General features: G+C 42.9%; 1 protein-coding gene across 8 annotated transcripts in view; it reads right to left on the bottom strand.

Moving 5' to 3' along the window:
- The window catches only part of UNC5A (unc-5 netrin receptor A), a 526,593-nt gene that overhangs the window by 298,768 nt on the left and 202,883 nt on the right, over positions 1–24,942 (bottom strand). For 2 of the 8 annotated variants that reach the window (XM_063927928.1, XM_063927927.1), the window contains exon 2: positions 10,723–11,025. The exons of 5 other annotated variants lie outside the window; for them this stretch is intronic. The gene's annotated coding sequence lies outside the window, so the exon portion shown is untranslated. Of the gene's footprint in view, positions 1–10,722; positions 11,026–14,387; positions 14,564–24,942 lie in introns of those variants that run through there. One more of the 8 variants, XM_063927926.1, reaches the window with a different exon arrangement.

The following is a 24,942-nucleotide window of genomic DNA, read 5'->3' as shown; positions in this document are numbered from 1 at the left end:
CTGCTTCTAGCACTAGAGAGGTATGTTAGGATATAAACTAGCTGGTAGGCTGTCACTTTGCACACATCAGACCCTGTCCGATCTGTGCATAAATTAGACTCTAATAATATCTAGTGGCTAATTCTGCCAAACTGTCTCTGAGGTCTGCCTTCATTGCATGGACACACGGATTATTCTGATGCAGGATTTACAGCAACTTTAAGCGTTAACTCCTTACTCACTAGGTTAGTCAAATAACTCCAGATCACATGTAAATGGAGGGAGAAGACATTCGCTGGAGTGGTTTTAGTGTAGATTCTGTAGTTAATATATTAGCTTTATTTTTTTTATTTTTTTTTGAAGGACAAACATTTCTATAAGATTCAGACAAGTGTCAAACTGTGGGTTAATAAGCATGGATTAAAAATAAATGCAACATATTTGAAAACTGAAATAAGCACCAACTGCTGCGTAAAAGAAATATGGTGAGATAACCTTTAAGAATATGTTTAAATTGACATTATCAACAACGCTTTATTAACCTCTCAACACTGTTCTACGAAAGAACTCTTAGAACAATATTTGAAATGGTATTTTTTAAATAACTACTTGGGAAATTGCATTTTCATATAGCCTCATTCTAAAACTCCCTTAATACATGCCCCATTTATACAATCACATTTTTTTTTAGCATTTGGATTAGATTTATTTCCATTATTTCTACCTTACCATAATATTGGAAATCACTGAGCCTACATTGATGCATTTTAAATTCCCTGCAGGGAGCATCCCTCCACCAATTGTTGAGGGAGCCCACTCGGAAAGACACAATATTAGACAAATGGAGACACAATATCGGACGTAAAAGTGGGTGAAAATCTGGGATCCAGTGATCATCAAGCAGTATGGTTCAGCATAAAGATAGAGACTGACTCATCCCATACAAAAACAAAGGTGTTGGATTTTTGGAAGGCTGATTTTGTAGGGATGGGAAAATGTGTAAGCGATTCTTTGGCAGAGTGGAGGAATTTGGAAGCAGTGCAGGAGAGGTGGGAAACATTAAAAAGTGCAATGGGGGTCATTCTGAGTTGTTCGCTCGGTAAAAATCTTCGCATCGCAGCGATTTTCCGCTTAATGCGCATGCGCAATGTCCGCACTGCGACTGCGCCAAGTAAATTTGCTATGCACTTAGGAATTTTACTCACGGCATTTTCATCGTTCTGGCGATCGTAATGTGATTGACAGGAAATGGGTGTTACTGGGCGGAAACAGGCCGTTTTATGGGCGTGTGGGAAAAAACGCTACCGTTTCCGGAAAAAACGCAGGAGTGGCCGGAGAAACGGGGGAGTGTCTGGGCGAACGCTGGGTGTGTTTGTGACGTCAAACCAGGAACGACAAGCAGTGAAATGATCGCAGATGCCGAGTAAGTCTGGAGCTACTCAGAAACTGCTACGAGGTGTGTAATCGCAATATTGCGAATACATCGTTCGCAATTTTAAGATGCTAAGATTCACGCCCAGTAGGCGGCGGCTTAGCATGAGCAAATCTGCTAAAATCCGCTTGCGAGCGAACAACTCGGAATGACCCCCAATGTTAAAGCCAACAGACCTTTGTATCAAAAGTGTTAGGAAAAACACAAGGAAAAGGAAGCCAGTGAGGTTTGCGAAAGAAATAGCAAATATTGTGAAAGCAAAAAAGATGGCTTTTAGGAAATATAAGCAGACACAAAATAATGAAGACAAAGAGATATATATGTGCAAAGGCACAAGCTGAGGAGAAAATGGCCCAGTCAGTGGGTAAAAGGAGGCAAAACGGTTTTTTGTTTTTTTTTAGGTATATAAGCGAAAGGAGAAAAACAAAAGGCAGAATAATAAAACTAAAGGCAGACTGGGAGTTTTGTTGAGGTAGAAAATATAATAGCAGATTATCTTAATAATTATTTTTGCTCAGTATTCACTACTGAAAGAGAGGGGAAGGGGCTAAAGTTAAGCTGCAGGGATATTCAGGAAAATGAAACTAGAACATTTACAGAGGAGAAGGTCCTAACAGAACTCTCAAAGCTGAAAGTGGACAAATCTATGGGGCCAGATGGGATACATCCTAGGATACTAAAATAACTTAAAGAGGTGCTGGTCAGTGGCGTAACTACTGCCCCCGCAGCCCTCGCGGTGGCTTGGGGGCGAGGGGCTGCGGGGGCGCCGCCACTGATTTAGAGCAGATTGACATGCGGACGAACGTCCGCATGTCAATCTGTTGTCACTAGCCCCCCGCTGTGAAGTAGGGACACGGAGGGCACAGCGTGCGCCTCTCCTGTGTCCCTCTGAGTCTCCGGCGTGTCGGGGGGCGTGTCCTATGAAAAGGGGGCGTGGCTTCGCGGAGGACCCGCGATCGCGGGCCACGCCCCCGTTTCATCACTGAGGGGGCATGCCCAGCGCTCTGTGAGCTGCTGGCATGCCCTCTCTCCCACTGTCTGCGCTGAATAGACGCTGTGCGCATGCGCACAGCGTCTATTCACTACTGCTCTGCTATGCAGAGCAGTGACTGTAGGAGACTCCCAACTGCCCCCCCCCCCCATCGCGGGACACTGCGGGAGGTATGCATATATGGCACTGGGGGGGCACTGAGGGGGCATATATGGAACAGGGGGGGGCACTGAGGGGGCATATATGGCCTGAGGGGGCATATATGGCACTGGGGTGGCACTGAGGGGCATATATGGCACTGAGGGGGCATATATGGCACTGGGGGCACTGAGGAGGCATATATGGCACTGGGGGGGCACAGAGGGGTCATATATGGCACTGAGGGGGCATATATGGCACTGTGGGGGGCACTGAGGGGGCATATATGGCACTGAGGGGGCATATATGGCACTGGGGGGCACTGAGGGCATATATGGCACTGGGGGGCACTGAGGGGGCATATATGGCACTGGGGGGCACTGAGGGGGCATATATGGCACTGGGGAGGCACTGAGGGGGCATATATGGCACTGAGGGGGCATATATGGCACTGGTGGGGCATATATGGCACTGGGGGGGCACTGAGGGGGCATATATGGCACTGGGGGGTACTGAGGGGGCATATATGGCACTGGGGGGCACTGAGGGGGCATATATGGCACTGGGGAGGCACTGAGGGGGCATATATGGCACTGGGGGGGCACTGAGGGGGCATATATGGCACTGTATGTGTACCTGGCACATGGGGGGCTATATTTGGCACTGGGGGCACGTGAGCACCTGGCATTGTGGGGGAATATCTGGCACTGGGGGCATATGTGGCACTGGGGGGAGAGGCTATATTTGGCACTGGGGGCATGTGAGTACCTGGCACCGTGGGGGAATATCTGGCACTGAGGACATATGTGGCACTGGGAGCACAGCCCTAGCAACAAGCACTACCCCCTAGCAATGAGCATGACACCCAGTGCATGAAACCCCTGGCAACGAGCATGACACCGAGTGCATGAAACACCTGGCAACGAGCATGACACCCTGAGCATGAAAACCCCAGGCACTGTGCATGGAACCAAGAGCATGAAACCCCTGGCAACGAGCAGGTAATTTAAAAGTAATTAGAAGCCTTAATGTAGGACTTAATGTGTAATGGGCATTACGGTGTGTGGCATAATGTATCACGGACATTGCGGTGTGTGTCAGAATGTGTCACAGGCATTACGGTGTGTGGCAAACTATATCACAGGCATTGTGGTATGTGGTATAATGTCTCAGGGGCATTGCAGTGTGGCATAGGGTATAACGGGCATTGCGGTATGTGTCACAGGCATTACGGTGTATGGTATACTAGATCACGGGCATTGTGGTATGTGGTATAATGTCTCAGGGTCATTGCAGTGTGTGGCATAATGTATAATGGGCATTGCGGTGTGTGGCATAATGTGTCAGGCATTACGGTGTCTGTATACTATATCACGGGCATTGTGGTATGTGGTATAACGTCTCAGGGTCATTGCAGTGTGGCATAATGTATAACGGGCATTGCGGTGTGTGCCATAATGTATCACGGACATTGCGGTGTGTGGTATACTATATCATGGGCATTGTGGTATGTGGTATAATGTCTCAGGTTCATTGCAGTGTGTGTCATAATGTATCACGGACATTGCGGTGTGTGTCATAATGTATCACGGACATTGCGGTGTGTGGTATACTATATCATGGGCATTGTGGTATGTGCTATAATGTATCAGGGGCATTGCAGTGTGTAGCATAATGTATAACGGGCATTGCGATTCCTGTCATAATGTGTCATAGACATTACGGTGTGTGGCATAATGTGTCGGGGGCATTACGGTGTGTGCATATTGTGTCATGTGCATTATTGTGTGTGGCATAATGTCTGAGGGCCTTTGCAGTATGTGGCATAATATATACTGGGCATTACTATAAGGAGGAAAAATGACAAATAATGGAAGGGGCATGAATCAGGATTATTTTTCTTTCCTGTGGTGGCTAACGTCTGGGCGTGCAGGTTGCAAAACTGGGGTATAAGGTAGTCCATTCCTGCAATGCCACGCCTCTTTATGCGAAGCCGCGCCCATTTAAACAAAACCACGCCCCTTTTTGTCCCTTTCCTAGTGCCAATTATGGGGGGGGGGGGGGGGGCGCCGAAGAATTTTTTGGCTTGGGGGAGAAAAATTTCTAGTTACGCCACTGGTGCTGGTAGCACCATTGACAGAATTATTCAACTAGTCATTAGCTACAGTAGTAATTCTAGAGGACTGGAAAAGAGCGAATGTAGTCCCACTGCACAAAAGTGGAGGCAAAGAAGAGGCAAACAACTACAGACCAGTAAGTCTTACATCAGTAGTAGGGAAATTGATGGAAACACTCTAAAAGAAAGAGTTGTAGACTATCTCAAATCCAGCAATTTACAGTATCCCAAACAGCATGGATTCACTTGGAGGGAGATAATGTCAAAAAATCTTATTGACTTTTTTGACTGTGTGATTAAAGTGATGGATAAAGGTGGAGCCATGGATATAGATTATCTAGACTTAAGTAAGGCTTTTGACACTGTTCTACATCGCAGACTGCTAAATAAACTTGGAAGTTTGGGATTGGATACTAGGATTATTGAATGGATAAGATCTTGGTTGCAGGATAGAAAACAGATAGTTGTGGTAAATGGAGTGCATTCACAGGAGGGAAATGTTACCAAAGGAGTACCCAAGGGATCTGTACTTGGACCAGTGCTTTTCAATATCTTTATTGGTGACATTGCAAATGGCATTAAAGGGAAAGTATGCCTTTTTGCAGATGACACAAAGGTATGCAACAGGGTAGACACACCAGGTGGGGTAAAACAAATGACTGAGGATCTAAGTAAACTAGAGGAATGGTCAAGAGTGTGGCAATTACAGTTTAATGCCAAAAAATGCAAAATCATGCACTTGGGTCTCAAAAATCCAAAGGCTAAATATAGTATTAATGGCACTATACTGGAAACTACTGAGGGAAGGGCTCTAGGAGTCAGTATTTCAGGTGACTTAAAGGCAGGTAAGCAATGTAACAAAGCAATGAGGAAGGCTAGTCAGATGCTTGGCTGCATTGGGAGAGGAATCAGCAGCAGAAAGAAGTAATAATGCCACTTTATAGGTCATTGGTACGGCCTCATCTAGAATAATGTGTTCAATTCTGGAGGCCATATCTTCAAAAGGATATTAATATACTAGAGACTGTACAAAGAAGGGCAACTAAAATGGTGCATGGCCTACATCACAACACATACCCAGAAAGACTAAGAAATCTCAATATGTATAGTTTGAAGCAGAGAAGGGAAAGGGGGGACATGATAGAAACTTTCAAATATATGAAGGGTTTTAAAAAAAAGTCCAGGAGGGAAACATTTTCCAAATGAAGAGAAGAAATAGGACACGAGGACATGCACCGAGACTGGAGGGAGGGGGGGTTTCAGGGGAAATTTGAGGAAAACTGACTTCACGGAAAGGGTAGTGGATAAGTGGTATAGCTTCCCATCAGAGGTGGTAGAGGCTAAGACAGTAGAGCAATTTAAACATGCATGGGATAGACATAAGGATATCCTTACAAAGAAATAAGGATCAAATAAGTTTTGAGATAAAAATATGGGGGGAAAAAAGGGGGCAGACTAGATGGGCCAAGTGGTTCTTATCTGCCGTCAAATTCTATGTTTCTATGATGCATATATGTAATATAACGTTGCTATGTTTGAGCTTGTTTCCTGATTTATAAATGCTGAATACTAAAGATATGAGCAAGAATTAGCCACGTCTTAAGGCAAGAATAATGCTAAAATGATTAATATTATATAAATTATTTAAAACTTTCTATTGACTCATATAGGTACTGTACTGTATGTGTTAACACAAGGGTTTATAAGATTACCGATTTACAGATGAACGATTTGTTGGGGAATCGGCAAAATCCAGCAGGTTAAAAATCCCCGACTCACAGATCCCAATAATTTTTGGGTTAGAATTGGTGAACTGAGGATTTCCAACATGTATGAGAACGTCGAATTGGCTCAATATGCTCCTGATGTATGGGCACATTAACACGTACAATGTACAGTAATATCTTCACAGACAGGACTCCTATCTTGTGGAGTTTCCTGCTATAACTATGTTTGCAGTTCTTCTACTGGTTTCACTCATAATATTGTGACTTTTATCAAGTGCTGAGCTGAGCTATTAAGATGGGTATAATAAAAACCACATAGAGATAAATGTGCTCATAATCTGTTTTCACCTTGTGTTTTCTCTGTTTCTTCACTAAACCCCTTTAGTTTCTTTATTAACCCGCTTTAACTGATTAAATTAATACTGTAGTTCAAGGCTAGCAGGCATACATGGAAACCAGAGGATGGGCCATATATTGTAAATTGACCTGATGATAATTTTGCAACCATTATGTTCTAGGCTGTAAATCCAGGGACCCAAATCATTGTCATAGGGGACACAGTATAGATCTCTATAATTCACACTGTTTATTTTTGTCACTTCTGTAGAAGTAGACGACTGTGTGAAAGCAGCAAAACACATGCTATTTATGATGCATCCTCTGTTAATTGAACAAGTAGTCTTATTAATTGAAATCCTTTTCAGGCGCATTACCTCAAACACTGAAGTCCCTTTCTCAGTACTGTGAGGACAACAGGCACTGAGCATTTACATGATGGGCTTTGAAAAGAAAATGGTGATCTGTTCACATTAAGCAACATAAATGCTGCTTAAAGTGCTATAATTATTGCTTTTATACAAACCGTATTGGCTTTCTATTCCTGACATAATGACTGTGTTCTTATGTTCCTGACAGACCAGGTGACTTAGGAAGACACGGGACATAGTAAGAGGACAGTGTGGGGGACACCGGGTAAGAGGTGGTCATCCTCCTTTGTACAGCTACTAGCACTGATCCACCATAGCGCGGCTCATTTGCTCTAAAAAATGTTCCTGAATAAAGTCTTATATAGAATGTCAGGATAAGAAGTCTCATAAAAACACAATAATGTTCTAGTCATGGATTTTGATATACATATATAATGCTGACAGCAATAGCCATTAGTAACATTTAACTTTAATTAGAATGCTTTACTGAAATTTGCATGCATAAATATATTGGCAAAGTTTTTTTTTTATATTTTAAGGAAATTTGCCCAAATGGTTTAGAGAAGAGCAGTTTAAATAGTATTTCCGATTGTCCACCTAAAACTAAATACTAAGGGGGAGATTTATCATAGCAACCAAGCAGCTTCTGTCTTTTATTTAGCACCAGAGGCAGAACTCTGGGAGACAACGGAGTCATCTGCCGCCGGGCTCCTGCTCTGAAGGGGGGTACCTCTCCTCCCATTCTGTGACACCATTGAATTAAGTTATTTGATAGCTGCCGCTGTCTTTTCAGTGGCCGACTTCCTCACTGGTCCCTGCACCTTACAAATCACACCCTCTTTATTTATACTGAATATACACATTTTACAAGTATCACACCCAGGATTAGAAACCATGACCTATTACACTGGAAGCAGACACCTTACTGATGAATCTGTTTGCTCCTGTATAGGAAATATGAGAATTTTAACTATATGAAGATACTTCTCTGACAATTACACGTAACTTCACATAGTTAGAATTCTCATGCTTCCTCTACAGGAGCAAATAACTCCATCAGTAAAGTGTCTGCTGTTAGTGTAACAGGTCTTGGGTTCTAATCCTGGGTATGACTGCTAAGAAATGTGTGATTTAAAATAAAAGATAATTAGATGTATAAATACAGTATCTAATTTTTTTCCCCAGAACACTCCATACACACACACACACACACACACACACACACACACACACATATATATATATACATACACACACGCACACACACATACATACATATATTAGGAAATAGGGGGGTACCAATATTTATCTTGCCTCCGGGCAATTGTGACGAACTTACGCCACTGTTTAGCACAGTCTATAAATGGCACTTACAAACTTATTGGTTGCTTTGGCCAAGTAAGAGAAGGAAAGCAAATGAAAGTCGTTGTTTTGGATTTGGGTTCCATTTCAAATTCCAATTGAAGTCTATAAGCTGACCGCTGATTGGCTGAGAGACGTTCCCAACTTCCCACAGCTCTCTGCCAATAGCTCCCTGCATTCTCGTCCAGCCAACAGGCTGCTGCAGCCACACACAAGCCAGGCAATGCTCATGCTGATATAGCGGTGTGTACACTGGAGCATCTGGACCATCATCATCCTCACAGGCACCACCGGGGGCATTTACAATCAGGTGGCCCCCTCCCACCTACTGTCACAATAAGTGCACTATTATTTGTAGGCTACGGCTGGCATGTCTACCCGCAATGGGTGGGTTGGGTTTCTACCTGCAGCCGGTTATTTTTTTTTTTACTTAGTTTGAAGGAACACTTTAAAAAGCATTTTTAGGCACTGCATCCGATTTTTTATGTGCCCCTGATCCTTGGGGCCCCCTGAGCCTCAGGGAACTCTACGGATGTCCCCTTTGTCCCCCCTGTTGACGGACCTGGCCTCAACAAAAAGGCTAAATGCTCAGGGTTTTATATGGCCACAGAGTGCCAGTCATCAGTGGCCCAGGGCCAACAGGAGGGAGGCACAGATTGGGCCCTGAGAACAGGCATGTGGACTAATGTAGAGGGCATCCACTTCTACTATTGCTATTTTAACACATTGTTTATGGGTGTTTTTTCTTAGCTGTTTGTTAACTACTACTACTTTTGAGCAATGATATCCCACACACTACTCTTAGTAAATTTCTGTGTTGTACTGTTTTATATTGAAAGTACTTGTGAGTTGGTTCGATTGGTTATTGCTAATACATTACTAATTTGCAACACATTTTAAACAGAAATAAATGCCATGTGTCTGTTGCTTAGTTTAGCCAAACCCAGCATTTGGCCAATATTGGTGAACAATATTGTGAGCTGTGAGTTGGTCAAAATTGACAGGAAATTACTGGAAATAAAAGTTATTGAGGTTAATAATACTGTAGGAACAAAAATAGGCCCAAATTACATGATTTTAGCTGTTTCCAGCATTTTGTTTAAATACAGATCCAAAACCAAGACACGAGGGTGGTTTTGCAGATTTAGAACAAAAACCAAAACACGAAACAGAGTCCTCATGTCTTACCCATTCACCACTGATAAATGTCATTTTTATTCTAGGCTCCTTATCCTTATCAGTGGTAGATATCCTACCAGGAATGTGAGGCACTTGTCCAGGTTGACACTTGCTGGGGGGCAGCACAGCATGCTGCCCTGCATGAGAGCCCCGTTAGGCTGCTGGCCAGATGGAGCCAGATGATTCTTTTTTGTCATTGTCATTACAACTTATTTTTGGAAGGCAGCACTTGAGAGCCCCCATGAAGCTAGTGCTTCTGTTAGATTTCAACAAATTCAATTATTTATATTGCACCCCTATTTTAACCCCTGTTGATTGGTGGGATTTGGGGGCCGGCAGTCTGATCTATGCCCTAATGCCAGATGGATCAGGGGACCTTCTGTCACTTACTATGGAATGTTTTATAGTTAAAGCCTTCTGAGTCAAGGTGAAACTGCCTTAACCACTTCCAATTCCAAGCCAATTTACATTATTAAATGTTGCTGCATTAGCACTAAGCAGGACGGTGATTTTGATAAATATAGTACCTATATGTGCACACTAGCATAGGTATGTCTGGCCAGGTCATGGATGGCTCCCACAGGTCCAGATTTTCATGCTTGGATTTCTTCAGTAAATGTTACAGTTGAACTTGTGTGTTATCTTATACTTCGCTGAATCCCAGTTTGATCGAATTTGGTCAAACTTGAATTTAGTTTTAATATTTTTATTTTAATCTTATTTTAGAGGGATGAATCCGTGGCATAGTGGTGCAAGGTGTGCAGTACAGGGGGTGCACCCATTGCTTTACTTCATTCCTCTTCACAGCATGCCCAGACCTCTGGCACTAGCTTTGGAAATATGGCACTGGCACCATGCTTCTGTAGACTATGATGTTTTTTTCTCCTAGAGGGGTGGGGGTCCATGGACATATGCACACGGGCTCCCTCTCATTTTAATACACAGCTAAGATGAATGGTATCAGATACCATTCTTTCGTGCTGGAGGATATTTAATGTTTCCTCTGATTGCTTGTGATCATATGTTATATAATGAGTATCTATTATATAACTGACAACCTCATTGTATTAATTAGAATTCATGTAACTTACACTTGCAATTCTGGCCAGTTACAGTGTTCTCTAATGGCCAGATGAAGGAGAAAGTCTCTTAAATGAAGAGCAGGAGAACACAGAAAGGGTTAACCTGCTACATGCTCATTTTATTGAGGACTGTGTAGATGAATAAATGGTGAACACACTTGATCTACAGAAAGTCTTTTCCTGCCTCTGGCTCTCATCTTTCTGTATAGAATTGGATGTCCCTGTAGCAGTGAAAAGGTAAGCCCACTGGCTGAAGTCGTCTTACTTCTCTGGGTGGTGTGACCGCACTTTGCCTGGCTCTTTGTGGGTATTCTGAGGACAATAACATGAAAGAAAATGAGTAAATACAGTATAGTACACATCTATATGAACTAGTGACTGCACTAGCTGCCTGTCTAGCAGTCAGCTACACTGTAATTTACTACTATTATTAGCCTATAATTATATTGTGAAGCAATAGTCCTCAATGCATACATTGTTTTGAAAGACACATTTAAAAAGAATCTGGAGGGGATGACCAGATTGGTTGGTGCAGAGAGCATGGAATCACAAATCATGTAACAGCAGTCCAGTCCGCCACTGGGTGGAATCCAGAAGGCTGGTCTTCTCACATGAGACTCCAGGACTGCTCCCCAAAAGTTGTGAACATCCTTGACATTCTGGAAAGTAGGCAAGCACAGGGTCCAAACTAGGATTTGCCACCTGAGGCAAAGCAGAAATTTTGCACCCACCCTCCCCAACCCAATTCAAATTATGCCACACAGTAGTGAAACATTATTCACATTACACCGCACAATAGTACCCTTTATTAACATTACACCACACATAACTCCCCTTATTCTCATTACACAACACAGTAGTACCCTTATATACGTAATTCCACACAGTAGGTGTATAACTAACCCCAGTTTTTAACAGGTGCAGTGTATTACTGATCCCAGTATGTAACATGTGTGGTATATTACTGACCCCAGTATGTAACATGTGTGGTGTATTACTGACCCCAGTATGTAACATGTGTGGTATATTACTGACCCCAGTATGTAACATGTGTGGTGTATTACTGACCCCAGTATGTGAACAAGAGAAAAGAAAGATGAGACCCTTGTCTGGCGCACCCATTAGTAAGAACAAAATATTGTATAATTGTATTAATTTTTTAAAACATGACTTTTATTCAAATATTTTAAAATGTATTTCCCCTTCTAATATGTACACTTAACAGTGTGTACTAGCAGAACAGTATAAGGCTCAAATATACAATAGTATACAATTCAGTATACAATATTATCTTATTAAGTTTACTTATTTTTTCAATAATATTAAAGGCTAGATTGCCTAATATGCAGCAGGAGTATTATTATGGTCCTGAGACGGACTTGTTACACAGCACACTCTGGAAAAAACGAATAACGCCTATTCAATAGCCTACCTTGGATTTTAGCACAATGACATACACCCTGTATTCGGGTTATTGTACACAATACAGGTTGAGTATCCCTTATCCAAAATGCTTGGGACCAGAGGAATTTTGGATATGGGATTTTTCCGTATTTTGGAATAATTGCATACCATAATGAGATATCAGGGTGATGGGACCTAAATCTAAGCACAGAATGCATTTATGTTACATATACACCTTATACACACAGCCTGAAGGTCATTTTAGCCATTATTTTTTATAACTTTGTGCATTAAACAAAGTGTCTCTACATTCACACAATTCATTTATGTTTCACATACACCTTATACACTCAGCCTGAAGGTCATTTAATACAATATTTTTAATAACTTTGAGTATTAAACAAAGTTTGTGTACATTGAGCCATCAAAAAACAAAGGTTTCACTATCTCAGTCTCACTCAAAAAAGTCCGTAATTCGGAATATTCCGTAATTCGGAATATTTGGATATGGGATACTCAACCTGTAATAAAAAAGTTTATTACTGTATTGCCACAATTATTCACCATCCCATCTGTGAAGACCAATTTATCAAACAATTAGAACAAGGAGGCAAAGAGAGAGAGAAACATGGATGTGCATCTGCTTTCAGCGTTAGACTGGATTGGTTACCTGTAAATTACTACACCGGGTATTCTCTGGGGGTCCCCCTCCAGATACTTGCCCGGCCCAACACTTTATCGCTTCCAATATCGGACGAGATTGGGCAATTTCAGTGTGGTTTGATAGCAAATAGGAGTGTCTTATCCCCCGAATCGTTGATGAGAGTTCAAGGATATAAGAAAAAATGGAGGTAAATAGGTACAGGTTTATAGGAAAAGAGAACCAATCTGCTGTTGGTGTTAGACAGCACCCTGTCAGTTGAAAAACTGTCCCAGGCATCGGGAAATCTTATGCTGAATCACCAGTGAGAGTCCTGGAATTTACAGAAATATTGGAAAATCAAAAGGACGTGTTAATGGGAATACTGACAATTAATATAGAAAGACTCTGCAGTGGTATTCCTATATGTTACTAGATTGTTGCCAGTTCTGTCTGGCCGATACTCCCAAATATAGGATTAAATCCACCGTACTGTGAAAGCTCTAGATTCCTATATATCCCATTTATCAGCGGAAATTATTTATACTGATATTGTTCAGATGGAAAAATATTCATTGTAGTATCTATAATTACTAGTTTTCCGTATTATATAATTCCTATACAGATAACATTAATCCAAATTAGCGTTATGTCACAATCCAGATTCAATAGAAAAGCTTTCTCATATTGCGCAAAATCATACAAATATAGTGTATATTCCCCGGGCTACAGGTACTGGCTAGTGTACTCCTTGGGGACTGAAATTGCCCTGGAGTACCACAGGCCAATGTGTTCTGTGGCAAAGAGAGCCTGGACCACCGATTGGCCAGTTAGGTCCAAGTAGTACTATTACCACTGGTTGAAGCACAACTGGTATATTCAATGGGAGGTTAAACCTTAGGATCCCACCAGAGCCAGTGTATTCAAGACAACATAGTAACTCATTTAGCAGGCACTAATGTCCCATGTGACCATTGCTATTGAATATGTTAAATGGGGTTGAAAACCTGTTACCGCTTCTATATTTGAGCCTTATACTGTTCTCCTAGTACACACTGTTAAGTGTACATATTAGAAGGGGAAATACATTTTAAAATATTTGAATAAAAGTCATGTTTTAAAAAATGTATACAATCATACAATATTTTGTTCTAACTAATGAGTGCGCCAGACAAGGGTCTCATCTTTCTTTTCTCTTGTTCACAATTGGACCTAACAGTAGGTTACTACTGATACCCTTGGTGCACCACCAACAAATTTGCAATTTTGACAATACAGCAAAAAAAATGGGTAATGTTGGTTTAAAACTCTCCTATAAATATATTCCTGAGGTCAGTGCGGAAACACTCTTCTATCACGACAGCTGACCCCAGTATATGAAAGGTGCAGTGTGTTAGTGACCCCAGTATGTGACCAGTTACCAGTATAGACAGGTGCTGTGTGTGACCAGCATAGACAGTAATTATGTATTAGTGACCCAATTATGGAACCAGTATAGTAATGCATTGTGTGACCAGTATACTCAGGTTCTGTGTATTAATAGTTTCCCCAGTGTGTGACCAGTACAATCAGTGACCCCTGGGATCAGATTGGACAGAGAGATACAGGTACACCAGCATCAGTCACTTACCAGAGAGTATAACTAGCTTGTACACCGACATGCTGATCAGAGTGGGGGATTAGAGGCTCTGTGTACTCTCCATGGGGGTGACCCAATCTCCCTCCTGCACTGCCGTCAGTGACCTTAGCTCCTAGTCCTGCCAGCAGAGTAGCTAGAGTTCCCGGCAGCTCCACTCCACACTCCACCCCACCCCTGGACATGGAGTTGCAGCAGCACAATCTTTGAAAGGGCACAATGCCTCGTGGGGTTTGTAAATTATCTTTTACTGCAGAGGAGTAAAAGATTAACTACAAATACCATGCCACTACTCTTCCTTCTCTGGCCGGTCGGGTGCGTTATGTGACATCTGGCAAGGCCAGGACCCGGCATCCCCTCTAATTCAGTGCCCAGGTTGCGTGCCCATCTAGCCCACCTATTTGCAGCCCTGACAAGCATGTCACAATACTTTAAAATTAGGAGCAGTAATAAAACAAGATTGTGTTTTACCAAATAGATAAAGAAGTAAGACGGCCATACTTGCATGTTTACAATCTATATATCAATCAGACATTGTGTATTTAGGCAATATGGCAAATACTGTATATTTTTAACTTGTGGAATCTCTTGAGATTCAATTCTCTCACTCTCTCTAAAGCACTGTAGTCCAGGCAACAACAAACGGAATGAGAATGCATATAATGGAGATAATCTTATCTAATAAGGGAACGTGATAGAGACTTGTACTCAGCTTAATATCTAATTTGCAGTGCAAAGTGTGGACAAAATTCATATCTTTGGTACTGGGACAGCAAGTTAAGCAGCTGCCATAGGTTCTCACAGCTGACGGCACCTGTCAGAGCTGTGCCCCAGGGTGCCCCGGCAGTCTATATAAAGCTTAATGAGCTTGCGGCTATGCAACTATAAAAATAAAGTGTTCTCGCTCAGGACTGTCCCTAACAGCTTGCTTCTTATAATGATGAGTGTGCCTCAAACAGTAAAACACTGATGTCTGACGATGGAGGTAAACACAACCATGCTGAGGGCAGAATGTTTTAGGATTTACTGATTCCTTGTCTGCATTGGATATGTGCTTTGTTAGTACTGGATCACCCTAATAAACACAGGAAATAATGTACACTGTAATTTTGGAATCGTGATATCAAACATGTGACACCAGATTGTGCCGTAGGGAAATACAGGAGAGGCAGAAGGACCCAGCGGGAACCCAGAGCAGCGGGTTCCGCCAAGCTGATTGCGGGTTTTACACTGTTTTGAGGACTGTGCCTCTTAGCCCAGGACCATGTTGCAAGGACACGCTGTCTAGAAAGGCATGCTGGAGTAAGGCTGTGTGAGGGACCAGGACTGCAGACAGATGCTGGCAGAGCTGGGCTGAAAGAGAAAATGGTTTGAGACCACAAGAGGAGGGTGGGCAGCGGTAGCTGAAGTATACTTTATAGAGTGATGCCAGGCAGAGTCACGCAGAACAGCTACCAAAACGATGTGCATCTAACCTTGAGCAGCTACTGCACACATACAATGCTGTGCAAAAGTTTTAGGCAGGTGTGGAAAAAATGCGGCAAAGTAAGAATGCTTTAAAAAAATAGAAGTGTTAATAGTTTATTTTTATTATTTAACAAAATGCAAAGTGAATGAACAGAAGAGAAATCTAAATCAAATCAATATTTGGTGTTACCACCCTTTGCCTTCAAAACAGCATCAATTCTTCTAGACACACTTGCACTAAGTCAGGGATTTTGTAGGATTATAGTCAGGTGTATGATTAACCAATCATACCAAACAGGTATTGAGGACTACGGATTCATGTGACTCTTGAAAGAAAAAGACACAGTTCCTGTCGATATATATACAGAAGAATTTGTGCGCTTTTTGTGTGGTGGTATCTTTTTTCCCTAGGTGATAATGATCGTCATTTTCATAAGTACAGTAGGTTGAAACACAGTCATTAACTGAAGCAGAAACAGCTGTGTAGGAGGCTTAAAACTGGGTGAGGAACAGCAAAACTCTGCTACAAAGATGAGGTTGTGGAAGACCCGTGTCATATCACAGATCAAACACTATGGCAAGACTGAGCACAGCAAAAAGAAACAAGATTCCAAAGCATACTGTGGTTTCAAGATGCGCAGTTCAAGCTCTTTTGAAAAAGCACAAAGAAACGGGCAATGTTGAAGACTGTAGACTCAGTGGTCGGCCAAGGAAACTAAGTGCATCAGATGAAAGACATCATAATTACTTCCCTTTGAAATTGGAAGATGTGTAGCAGTGCCATCAGCTCAGAACTGTCAGAAACCAGTGGGACCCAGGTACACCCAAATGTCAGAAGGGCCGATGGGCTGGTGGGCCAGGCCAGTCACACAGAGAGCCAGGAAGGCCACACGCAGCTCAGTTCCCATCTCTCTGTTTGTCCGCCCCACCACCTGAAGTGTCTGCTTGTTAGAAATATGGGGGCGTGCTGCGAGTCCACACCCCCTCACTTGCGGCACGCCCCCATGAACCATGTCTGCGCGCCCCCGCCTTCCGCCCGTAGTATACAATTCAATAAAAATGGGGGCGTGCCATGAGTCCATGCCCCCCTGACTTGTGGCACGCCTCCATGCACCGTGCTCATGCGCCCCCTCTGCCGTGTGCACGTTCACAAAAGCCAGGGCCAATTTGTGGCCCCAGTCCATCCCTGGACTGCTGTGTAGTGACACTAAAAAAGCACACTAATGGACAATACCATGTTGCACTGCAGGTGGGGCAGATGTAACATGTGCAGAGAGATTAGATTTGGGTGGGGTGTGTTCAAACTGAAATCTAAATTGCAGTGTAAAAATAAAGCAGCCAGTATTTACTATGAACAGAAACAATATAACCCACCCAAATCTAACTCTCTCTGCTGCCCCACCTTCAGTGGAACATGGTTTTGCCCAATTGCTAACTTTTTTGGTTTGCTAACAACTCTGAATAACCCCCTACGTATAGTAGGACAATGAGAACTCCACCAGGAACGTACTTAGTGGGGCCCCAGTTGCCTAGAAATCCCCCTCCTAGCGCACACCCATAAACTTTGAGCTCCATTTTTTCATTTAACCACCCTTTCTGAGACAATTCTGCACTTTTTCTGACTGGTCACGGTGCATTATCGTTATCAGTAATTTGTTTAAGCAGTAACCACACACATTACACATTGTTTCTTTCATAAGACTTTTCATTTTCAGAAATTATAATTACTGTAATCTGATTTTTGCTTTTGAGACAGCAAACAAGATTACGAGAAAGTGAACTAAAATATGTATTTCTTTCAAAAACAACTGCCATGAAATAGTTTGCGATTCTTTCTGCCATCATTCTAACTTTCCAAAACAGAAAAAACATCATGATGCTACACATAGATTTCCCTAAAGAAATCTACACTTGCAAATCATAACCCTTGTTTTTGTTTTTGCTATCGTTTGCTACTCTGAATGAAACGTATACAATGTGTAAGATTAATTTAGTAACTCAACAAATCGTACCATTTTGAAAACAAGCAACCTTACTACATCAAATTATGGATCCAGGATGGGAGAGATCTGGGCAATAGAAACCCCATCTGTGGAAAAAAGTAATATTTTGCGGGGGAGATTTATCAAAGCTTGGAAACAGATAAAGTGGAGAGAGATAAAGTGCTGACCAGCTTCTGAAATGGAGGCACATTGGCCCTCATTCCGAGTTGTTCGATCGCTATCTGCTTTTAGCAGCATTGCACACGCTAGGCCGCCGCCCCCTGGGAGTGTATTTTAGCATAGCAGAATAGCGAACGAAAGATTAGCAGAACTGCTAATAAATAATTCCTTGCAGTTTCTGAGTAGCTCCAGACCTACTCACAGATTGCGATCAGCTCAGTCCGTTTAGTTCCTGGTTTGACGTCATAATCACGCCCTGCGTTCGGCCAGCCACTCCCCCGTTTCTCCAGACACTCCCGCGTTTTTCCCTGACACGCCTGCATTTTTTAGCACACTCCCGGAAAACGCTCAGTTACCACCCAGAAACGCCCCTTTCCTGTCAATCACTCATCGATCAGCAGTGCGACTGAAAAGCGCCGCAGGATCCACAGCAAATCTACTAAGTTTTTAGTTAAATAACTAAGCGCATGCGCCCTTGCGTGCCTTGCGCATGCGCATTTTGCAACAAATTGCAGCATAGCGAAAATCGGCAACGAGCGAACAACTCGGAATGACCACCATTGTGTCAAATGAGGGTGCTCAAGTGTGTAGGTGCCAGTTTGGGGGAGATAGTGCCCTCTCCCATCTATGAAAAACATGTTTTCTGTAGTTTACAATAATATTGGTGATTACTAGATAATAACTACTAATGTCACATTATTTGAAAACGAGAAGAGAGGAAGATCGATTAGTTATGGACGCTAACAGGTATATATAGGTGTATGCAAACATTTGTGCACCCCTGGCTAAATGACATTTTTCACTATATCTGTAAATAGAAAGAAGTTAACAATACATGTATGAACTTTAATATGAGATTTTTTTTTTTTAACACATTTTAACACCATACTTGCCTACTCTCCCGGAACCTGCGGGAGACGCCTGAATTTTGGGGTAATCCTCCACAGCCCCAGAAGAGTATACACCCCTCCTCTACCGGGGAAAATAGTACTGGTAATCCATGGTCTGTGAGGAAGGGGATGGGTCTCAGTGATGCAGTTTTATGGTAATCACACCATTTTGTGCGCCCCCCCCCCCCCCTCAATACAAATATGCATAATTCGCTACATTTTCTTCAGGGGTGAGTTCCGGATTCTCAAGATCTTCCTGTTGTTGATGTACCCGATGCTTCTTCAGTTCTTCAGCAGTTCTCTCAGATTTGGAAAAAGATTCCTCTTTCTCTCCAAAACACATCTAACCAGTACAAAGTCTTTGCAGATCGGAAAAGGCGAGCAGTTCCAAGTTTAAAGCCAGGTGATAAAGTCTGGTTATCCACCCATAACCTCCATCTCAGAGTTCCCTCTATGAAGTTTGTTCCACGATTCATTGGTACGTTTCCTGTTGAACGAGTCATCAATCCAGTGGCATACAAGTTGAAGTTACTTCCTTATTTAAAAATCCCAAACTCATTTTATATTTCTCTCCTCAGACCTTTGATTCTTAACCGTTTCCAGAAAGCTTTTCCAGCGGCTCCAAAAATGTACATGCTCCATGGTTAGTCCAAGCTTTTCATAGACTTTTTCCTTCCAAGCCTCGTGTGTGTCCGGTGCCCACCCATAAAGGGGGGGTACTGTCAGGAATCGGCGTTCAGTGGCATCTCACCAGCGCGCTGGTGTGCTGTCCTCCGGAGGTCACGCCCCCAGTTTGCGGCTGCATGAATGCTCTGTCCGCGGGCGCGGTGCCCATTGTCATCGTGTACCCCTGAAGTCCATCTAGTGTGTACCCACCATCTGTGCAGCATGACACTTGCGGTCAGCAGACCTGTAACACCCAATCCTGTGCTGTGTCTGCACACATGATTCAAGCATCCAATGCCTGCTGACCAAGGGGTATAAATCCAGAACATCGGCTCAGTTTCATCGCCTTGAACAGTGCGTCACATCCAGTGTACAGCGTCTTCTGGCTCCAGTCTCCTGTCTCCAGTGATTTCCTTGCTCCAGTGTCTCCATGGAACTACAGGCTCCAGCCATCCTGCTCTGCTACAAACTCCTTCCACAGTCAGCGTCCACCTCTGCATGCAGTAAGAGACTCTATCCAGGTGCTACTTACCATTCTCACCTGTGTGTTGTTTATCTGCGTTCAGCACTGTGATATTCCATCTAGCACTTAAAACAACCAGCTTGCAAATTACAAACTGTCTCCTGCTTTGGTCTTGCTTGGCTTTGTGGACTTATGCATATATACAGACTGTGTGAATCTGTTGCTGTTGGTTTCCAGACCAATCTCCGGAGTTACTATTGCCTGTGTTCACTGTCATCAGTTGCATTACTATCATCTACATATTTGATCCTGTTGTCATCGGCTTCCAGGCCGGTCATCACTGTCATTAATTTCACTGCTTTACAGATCACTTGTGACTGTTGTTATACCTACGTCAGCTTCTTTGCTCGAACCATCAGTATTGTATTGTGCTTCAGTGACTGTTCATATCTCTGTGTGCTAAATAAATATCATTGCGCACATGAGCAGGAATCTTCTACAGCCTCCTCATTTCCTTCACCGCACCACCACTGACCCACTAGTGCCCCCTCCGGGAACAGACACAGTTACAGACCTGACAGAGAGCGTCTGAGTCATTAGCATTTTTTCAAATCTACTGCATAATGAAATCATAGCTGCTCATACAACTACGTCATAGTTGCCAACTTTTTGGCTGCCCCCTCTGAGGCAACAGGTGATGCGATGGGGTGTGGCTTTGCATAGGGGACAGGGAGCGGGCATCATAGCCATACCCCCAAATGCCGAGATTACTGCCATTCTACAGAGGGGATGGGGGGGGGACACACACACATGACTACGATAATGCAATTCAGTGCAAATCGCATCACTGGCCATTTAGTCTGCCCACTTTATTTGGTAACTACGCGGCTTGGTTGCAGGGAGCATGCAGCTCCGCGAGACTTGCCCATTTTCCCGGGGAGGCCGAGACCTTCACCTGATTTTTGGTAGCCTCCCAGCCGTTCCGGTAGAGACTGCAAGTATGAACTTTGTGCACCTCTGAATCAGGCATACTGTTACAGTATGAGGTCTTCTTATGTGCACTGAACGCTTTTAGTCTCCACAGCCATATTCAAGATCAGAGACTGTGAAAGCCATTCCATAACATATTGTTTCATTCCTGTAAGTATTTCACAGTAAATTTCGAGTCTTTTTTTTAATTATTTATCTCTTGCTTAAATTTTCAACCTCTTTCCAGCTGCAATTTCTTCAATGACTCTGGGGCATTAGCGTCTAGGATTTGTTGATCTTTAGTTTAATCCATTCTTTCTTCTACTAAGACAATATTTCCTGTACCACTGGCTGTCATGCTACCTCAAAGCACAATAATCCACCCTCATGTTTAATGGTTGTTGAGGTGTTATTTTCTTCAAATGTGTCGGCTATTTTTTTTCTTCCAAAATTATCTTTTATCGTTGTGGGTAAAAATGTATTTCATCAATCCACAGCAATTAGATAAACCAGACACTTTTGGGAACAAGACTGATTTGTATACTTCAAACAGTGACAACTCTTTCATGCAGATGATTTTTGTGTAAGCACCACTGTACTGTGGGCCTGCAGAATACTCCAGTGTCGGCTAAACCTTGTCTGCAGGTACTAAAGGGCCCCATACACTTATACAACATGACGGTCCGTCATGTTGTCTAGGATTTCCTTTCAACCTCCCGGCAGCCTCCCGGGCGGCAGGATAGTAAAAGATACATCGGATGCTGTCCCTGTGCATACGATGTATCTTTTACTGTTCCAGCCATTCCTGCGGGATCCGACATATCACGAGTGCAGCACTTGTGATATTTCGGCTCTAGGGTGATCCGATCCGATGCTCACAGGAACGCGCATCGGATGGAGTGTAAAGCACAACGAAAATGCCCGATTTCACCCAATATATCATCCCGAGTGCCCGAACTGGGCTGAAATCGGGCATTATCGTTCTAAGTCATGATATGGAGTTCAGCTTTTGCTGCATAGCCGACCGATTTCAAAACTGTTCAGAAATGTTCCTGACTCTTGCAGGTCTTGGTTTGTCTTGAACAGTCACCCATCACTTTTGTTTCTTATTTATTATTGTTACACAAAAATAAAACCTTCAATGCTAAAAATAGTTACATATCTTTTTGTAACTTTCCTTGCTTTGTAACAGGGAATTAGGTTTATTTTCATGCACTCGGCCAGTTGCTTAGAATAAACCCATGGTTGTTAAGAGTAGACAGGGTTGGTTTAGAGGGGCATTCCCGTGGACTTGCTGAATGGGTGCTCCAATCCATAGTGGGCACAGTGACCAATGACTGGCAAGCCTGGTGGCAACTGCAAGCCTCTGTCTCTCCGGAGCAAACAAACTAACTAATGGCTGGCAAAGGCAGCGCTTAGCTCACCTCCCGGATGGCTCACACACAGCCTGGACCAGACATATAAATAGCGATGCGGAGACTGTGTGCTGTGATACAGTAGGTAACTCAGCCAGATACCAATATTTTCATATGGGCTCAATGGGCAGTTACCCAAGGGCTCCAGGAGTATAAGGGCTGATAACTGAGGGTCCCCTTTATACAGGGGTACCAGATTTTTGAAAACCAGCCTTGGGGAACCGGAGATATCCAACTTCAAAGTAGTGGTCCCCATCCGAGCCTGTTAATTGCTCTTCCCAGCCAGATATCGCGGGATGTGTCTGACTTAGACTTTTTATTTTTTTCCTGCAGGGGCAAATTTGTGTTTTTTTACTATGAGGGTCAATGTGTGTGTGTGTGTGTGTGTGTGTGTGTGTGTGTGTGTGTGTGTGTGTGTGTGTTTATTTATTTCCTGCAGAGGCCAATGTGTGGGTTTCTCCTGTGTGTGCCAATGTGTGGGTTTTTCCTGTGGGAGTCAATGTGTTGTTGTTTTTTTTTTCCTTTTTTAAATTGTGGATCTAGCTGGATTGGGTAGGGGGCTCTAAACTTTCTAGCACAGGGTGCTAGTAGGCTGGCCTAATAGGTTAGCATGCTGAGAGGTTTATAAGGGTTAGAGTATTCATTCAGTGTGTCAATAATCTACCCGTGGATTCATTTAAGGCTTTAGAAGCCTCCAAAAATGTTATAATGAATCAAATAGAAGAGTTGCCAAACTACTGGATATGCCACATTCATAGTTTTATGTTCTGTTAATACCTTAAATTCAGGAGTTAAATACCAATTGCGCACTTAAATGTGACACAAAAAGCTATATATCTGAGGGTGACAATAGTATCTGAAAGGACAGTTTTGTATGATTCCCAATATACAGAGCATCCAGAATGTAAATAAATTCATTTTTCTCTCCAAATTCTACACACAATACCCCATAATGACAATGTGGAAAAAAAAAACTTTTTTTGTAATTTTTGTAAAATTTATTAAAAATTAAAAACAAAGAAATCACATGTACATAAGTATTTACAGCCTTTGCCATGAAGCTCAAAATTAAGCTCAGGTGCATCCTGTTTCCACTGATCATCCTTGATATGTTCCTACAGCTTAATTGGAGTCCACCTTAATTGGAGTCCACCTGTGGTAAATTCAGTTGATTGGACATGATTTGGAAAGGAACACACCTGTCAATATAAGGTTCCAACCTTGACAGTGCCTGTCTGAGCACAAACCAAGCATGACGCCAAAGGAATTGTCTGTAGACCTCCGAGACAGGATTGTCTCGAGGCACAAATCTGGGGGAAGGGTACAGAAAAATATCTGCTGCTTCGAAGGTCCCAATGAGCACAGTGGCCTCCATCATCTCTAAATGGAAGAAGTTCAGAAACACCAGGACTCTTCCTAGAGCTGGCCGGCTGTCTAAACTGAGCGATTGGGGGAGAATGGCCATAGTCAGGGAAGTGACCAAGAACCCAATGGTCACTCTGTCAGAGCTACAGCATTCCTCTGTGGAGAGAGGAGAACCTTCCAGAAGGACAACCATCTCTGCAGCAATCCACCAATCAGGCCTGTATGGTAGAGTGGCCAGACGGAAGCCACTCCCTAGTAAAAAGCACATGGTGGCCCACCTGGAGTTTGCCAAAATGCACCTGAAGGACTCTCAGATCATGAAACACAAAATTCTCTGGTACGATGAGACAAAGAATGAACTCTTTGGCGTGAATGCTAGGCATCATATTTGGAGGAAACCAGGCACTGTTCATCACCAGGCCAATACCATCCCAACAGTGAAGCATGGTGGTGGCAGCATCATGCTGTGGGGTTGTCTTTCAGTGGCAGGAACTGGGAGACTAGTCAGGATATAAGGAAAAATGAATGCAGCAATGTACAGAGACATCCTGGATGAAAACCTGCTACAGAGTGCTCTTGACCTCAGACTGGGGCGACGGTTCATCTTTGAGCAGGACAAAGACCCTAAGCACACAGCCAAGATATCAAAGGAGTGGCTTCAGAACAACTTTGTGAATGTCCTCGAGTGGACCAGCAAGAGCCCAGATTTGAATCCGATTGAACATCTCTGGAGAGATCTGAAAATGGCTGTGTACTGACGCTTCCCATCCAACCTGATGGAGCTTGAGAGGTGCTGCAAAGAGGAATGAGCGAAACAAGCCAAAGATAGGTGTGCCAAGCTTGTGGCATCATATTCAAAAAGACTTGAGGCTGTAATTGCGAACAACAAAGTATTGAGCAGAGGCTGTGAATATTTATGTACATGTGATTTCTTCGTTTTATATTTTTTATAAATTTGTAAAAATCTCAACAAAAACTTTTTTCACCTTGTCATTGTGGGGTATTGTGTTTAGAATTTGGAGGGGAAAAAATGAATCTATTCCAGTTTGGAATAAGGCTGTAACATAACAAAATGTGGAAAAAGTGAAGCGCTGTGAATACTTTCCGGGTGCACTGTATATCTAAAAGACGCAACTTAGTGTCACGGTGATG

Source organism: Pseudophryne corroboree, chromosome 6 (genome assembly GCF_028390025.1).
Source record: "Pseudophryne corroboree isolate aPseCor3 chromosome 6, aPseCor3.hap2, whole genome shotgun sequence".
Taxonomy (NCBI): domain Eukaryota; kingdom Metazoa; phylum Chordata; class Amphibia; order Anura; family Myobatrachidae; genus Pseudophryne; species Pseudophryne corroboree.
Note: the sequence above shows the minus strand (reverse complement) of the source record. Positions and strands in the feature narration are given on the sequence as shown.